The sequence below is a fragment of the Lytechinus pictus genome, chromosome 17 (assembly GCF_037042905.1).
Source record: "Lytechinus pictus isolate F3 Inbred chromosome 17, Lp3.0, whole genome shotgun sequence".
In the NCBI taxonomy this organism is placed as follows: Eukaryota; Metazoa; Echinodermata; class Echinoidea; order Temnopleuroida; family Toxopneustidae; genus Lytechinus; species Lytechinus pictus.
The window spans coordinates 16,362,304-16,367,869 of NC_087261.1; positions in this window are offsets into that span (position 1 = coordinate 16,362,304).

Consider the following 5,566-nt stretch of genomic DNA (forward strand, 5'->3'; position numbering starts at 1 on the left):
TCAACAAATCAGAAAGTTGGGAGAGACCTCCGAACTCCTTGACAAATTCTGCCATATTTTCTTACCTTTCTGAACACAAAATATGGCCTGGGGGTGTTTCACAATGATTTAAGTATGACTTAAGAATCACACTTAAATGTCCACTTGCGTGTCGTATAAAAAACATCACCCTATCGGTCAAATCACGCAAAGAGGATGCGCACTGCTGAGTATTTATCAATAAGATTGCAGGTTACAAAAAGCACGACACTACTTGTGAAACACTCTCCACGAAGTGACAATTGAAGGTGGTTTTGAATCTTTTGTCTGAAATCATTGATTATGGAAATTTCTTGTGTTTATTACATCTTTGCATATATATTGAGAGAGTTCAATAATCTTATGTGCACTCATGTTTTGTCACAGGGAACCGAATTCATGCTTGTTAGAAGGGTTACCTCACTAATGAGCTGTTTTTGAGTGGGCTGTTTTACATTGTGACCTTTCATAATAACGAGCATCAATAGCGACATGTGACAAAAGTGTATGTTACATGTGCATACATGTACCTACATTATCCAATTGCTATATTTTAGTTTAATTGCATTTTTTAATTCAATGTTATGTTATGTTTTTTTTTTTTTATAAATTGAATACTTGAAGTGGACTCTTTCTCAGTATATGCACCAAATCGAGCATAATTTACTGCATAGAATCTGCATAAACTAATTTCAGACCAAGAATTCACTGTTGGACATATATGACATACACAGTCCTGCTTCCCCAACAGCGATATATGTAGACATTATATGGCAGGATATACATTTGAGAATTCTCAAAAATTAATCATATTTTTTTTTCTCCATTACTTAACATACAGTACCTTAGTTTATACAGGTGTACAAAGGTCTTTTAGACTTGTGATCAATGGTAACTTTCAATCACAAGTTTGCAATCAATGAATAAATCTTAATCAGAACTTATCAGTTTCTATTCTAGCTAGAAACTAACAAGTACCATCAATTAATTGTAAAAAAGCATTAATAAAAAAAAATATTTGATTGTATTTATGACTGATTTTGTGACCTAAAATTGACTAGCAAGTATTGTTGTGACACCCCCTCTGCACAACTCCGTCTCTAAAAGATGCAAGCAATTTAAACACTACAACAATAAAATCCCCTGAGAAGCTACATTATTCATGGGAAAAGTGTAAATTCAGCTTCTCTACAACCAAAATGAGCCGTAATACATGTACAAAATTTTGGGAGAATACATGTACTCCTGTATTTTCCATAAAATCTCCAGTTTTGAGGGCAAAAGCGGAACATACATTTGCATGTACAGTATACTGTTGTAAGCTAACACATCTCTTGCCTCATGTATAAGTACATACATGTAATGTGCAAGTGTTCAATGTATTTTCTTTTGGAATGCAATACAAGTGAGGTAACACCTACATGTACAAAGATGTCTTTTATTTCTTATGAAAGAAACAATGTATAATAGCACATACACGTATACATGTTCATGTAAAAAAATATCCAATACAGAGGCCTTGCAGTAAAATATAATCACTAGCATCTCAAGCATCTACTACAACAAAGAAATATGGGCCCATGCACAAGCATAATAGAGTCACTATTGTCCCCAAACAATTGGGCCAATGAAATAATTTGTAGGATCTGATGATGGATATGTGCCTGGTAATATCCAAAGAAAATACACATTTTACTGAATTACCGGTATATAAGAATGCTATTTTGCAGTATAATAATGGATGGAGGAACATATGATGAACTTTTCTATATATATACTGTTAGGCCGGTGACACAACATTTGCTCCTGCGACAATTGCTCCGAGATCAAGTTTGTCTAAGATCTAGGGTTAGGGGTTGCAATAGGGTTTTATGTTAGGTTTAGGTAGGCCTGTAGTCTTTAAACCCAGGGTTGAAGTTGGTAATTCCTATTAGTGTATGGAATTCAGAGCGGAGCAATCGTCGCCAGAGCAAATGTCATGGAACCCGTTTGCACACTGTAACACAAAATCCTAGCATTGACAGTAGGGCACATTATACATGTACAATTAATTACAAAGACAATGACCACATTGTACAATCACTTGTAAGAATCGAGTGTATCATTAATTGCTGAGCTTTGTGTTATTGCATTCTGTTATTTCCCACACATACAGTAGATATATACTGTACATGTACAGTGGTGCTAAAAAATTAGTTGACCCCACCAGAAAATGAACATATTCAAGTGTTAAAGGTTCTGCCATGTTTTAGATATTTCACTGTGACGTCAGGTGCTAAAATATTACATTCAACAAAGTTTGTTTCACTGGGCTTGTCGAACACTGTAGTGATATTGTCTACATTCAACACTCAGCATGAAGGAGTGCATTTTGTGATGGGGTTCACTAACTTCCTAGCACCACTGTAGCTTCAAATCGTTGACAAGCCCAAAGTTTTCCCTATTTTGCAACATCAGCTATAAATGGGATTGAAAATAATTTAGAAAATCATTATGGCTTTCCCTGATCGAATCATTCCTGACGTTGTTTGCAACTTTGGAAAGAACTTCATGAATCCCCCCCTGCATTCTTTTAAGTTTATAAAACTGTTTCAAATATAATAAATGATAATAATGGTACAGTTCTTAATAGACACATAGCACCTACAGGTCTCTATGCGTGTGGAAAACAGGCAATAGGGTTAGAATTGTAGATTTAAAAATTAAACATTAAATATACATTATAAACATCAGAGAATATTAAGACATAGATTGAACCCAACTGACTTAAACATTATGAAAGAGGTGGGTTTTTAATTGTACTTAAAAATATCGATGACCTTATTTATTAAAAGAAAAAAAAAATTGCTGCAGAAAAAAGATCTTCAAATTACTATATTTGAGTTCAATGTAATAATACTTAGCGGTAATTGGGTACATTCAAAATAGATTTTCTGCATCAAAATGAGGGAGATTCATTCGGTCAATTGTTTCTCGAATTGAAAGTAATAGAAAATACTGTTATACAAGAATAAAAACAAAATCAAGACCAAAGGCAAGGCTGCCAAGTCTCCCAGATTGTCAGGGAAATTCCCTGAAAATTGACTGATTTTCTAGTGAAAAACATCAGATTTCCAATGTCTCTCTGATTTATATACATTGATTTCTTTCATTGGATTGTGTGAGATAGATCTCCCTTTTCCTCAGTAAATTCTCTCTGAAAGATGAATATCTAAGTCTGCAGGCATATTATCTATAACAATCTCAAACTCTTAAATCATTTGACTGTGTATAAACTATATACAATTGCTAATAATGATTATGGGGTACAGTACTGCCTATCAATTAGATCAATATTGATTTTTTCACAGAACATACATGTACATGTACAAATTTGCCTCCAGATTGCTTTGTCAAAGCAAAAGTGCTTTCGCATCACATTTCCATACATTGCATCCATAGAAACACTCTTATACACTGCACGAATACATATCGCTGCAGACGTTTTCAAATTGACGTAACAAAATGGTTTGAAAATATGTCAATACAACATACACAGTGAATGCACATTTAGGCACTTATTTTTTACACTTTTATAAAACAAATAATGCAAGGAAAGTTGCAAGAATATCCAAGGACAAAGAGTGGATTCCAGAGCCCTTTCAACAGGCTGACATGCATGATTTTTTTTTGAATAAATAGACGAGAAAAATCGAACGAGCATAATGCTGAAAATTTCATCAAAATCGGATGTAAAATAAGAAAGCTATGACATTTTACGTTTCGCTTATTTTTCACAAAACATTGATATTCACAATTCGGTGACATGCAGAGTAGATGATGTCCCTCACTTGCTATTTCTTTTGTTTTTTATTGTCTGAATTGTACAATATTTCAATTTTTACAGATTTGACAACAATGGCCAACTTGACTGAACCATATGGTATTAAAATAATGCTAATTCCACATATTTAGGGAGAAATTTATCTGTTTCAATTGACAATGAGAAAATTAGAATATTTCGTATTTCATAATTTCATATAGCAAAATACAAAAGAAATAGTGAATGGATGACGTCATCAGTCTCCTCATTTGCATACCGACCAGGATGTGCATATAACTGTTTTGTGAAATTAAGCAAAACTTTAAAATACACCCGATTTTGATGAAATTTTCAATGTTATGCTCGTTGGATTTTTTTCTTTTTATTCAAATCAACTCTTTGTTGGGGAGGATTTGTCCTTTAAAAAGAAAATGTGTATGAAACAAATACTAGCTGCATTTTTATTCTGGCAGTAGTATTAACTTTAAGCAAATTGTTCTCAACTACATGTATATGTCTGCTATTTTCGCAGGACCTCCGGTCTTGGGGAAAGAGAGCAGGCCTATATACGCTATGGGGCAATAATTTTTACTATGGCCTGCATGAGCAATCAAAAGTTTTATACTATATTTATATAGTATAGGCTGAAAGCTTCAGTGTCTGTGATATTGGTTGTTCCATAGAATTCTGTTGGCTCCACTTATCTCCATCAGAAATTGCTAAATAAATACCCAGAATGGACCAGTTATTCTTGTTATTCTATATTTATTTCTGCTTACATTCAGGGACCTATCTCTTTCGCTATTTATATCTTCATGTGCATGTACTTTTATATATACAAGTAAAATTAGTCTCATCGACACCTAGTGCATTTCCATATTTTAAGTGCAAGATGCAATAACTACGGTAGTAAAAGTAAACTGCCAATTCGTCCACTCACCACATGGTCTACCTTTGTTTACTCTAATACCATTCCGTCCATCAGCACTTCGTCTTACAGCCAATAGGTCCAATAATCACTTCCTCCAATCACCAGTTCGTCTTTGACCACTTCGTCTCATGTTCAGTTGGTCTAATAAATATCAATATTATTTTCATTCATTTCGCCCAATTAACACTCTAGTCCCGTCTTAAAAGACACTTTTTTGACTGCCCTACCCTGACAAAGGCAGGATGAACAAATTCATCCATTCCTATTAAGATGCTCCCACTGGGAGAAAAGCAGGACTGTAACGGGAAGGATTTTTCCAAATTTCGGCCTGCTCAGACCAGGGTGGAAGCGAGGTAGAAATACAACTCTACCTCGCTAACGCCTGGACGCATGTTCTGTTAAGACGCGATCGGGGTGCAGTCTGTTTTCCTTTCTCCTTTTTTCTCCCTATTCCTCTCCCCTCTTCATTTTCCTTCTCCTTTTCTTTCCCTTCTCTCTTGAGCATGTTTATTCTTCTCTCTCTCTATCCCCTTCCTTTTCTCTCCTCTCTCATTTCTCTATATCTTTTTACCCCTTTTTTCTTTCTTTTCTCCTTTCCATTCTCTCTCCCTTTTTTATCTTTTCTTTTTTTATTTCATATCTCCCTTTTCCTTAATTCTTTTTTCCTCCTCATCTCCTCTTCCCTTCCTCTCTTCTTCCCTTCCTTTTCACTCCCCTTTTCTTTCCCTAATTTTCGTCCGCTCTTCTTTTTCTCACTTACTCCCCTCTCCTTTGCCATTTCTTCTCTCTCTCCCTTTCCCTTCTCTTTTCTTTCC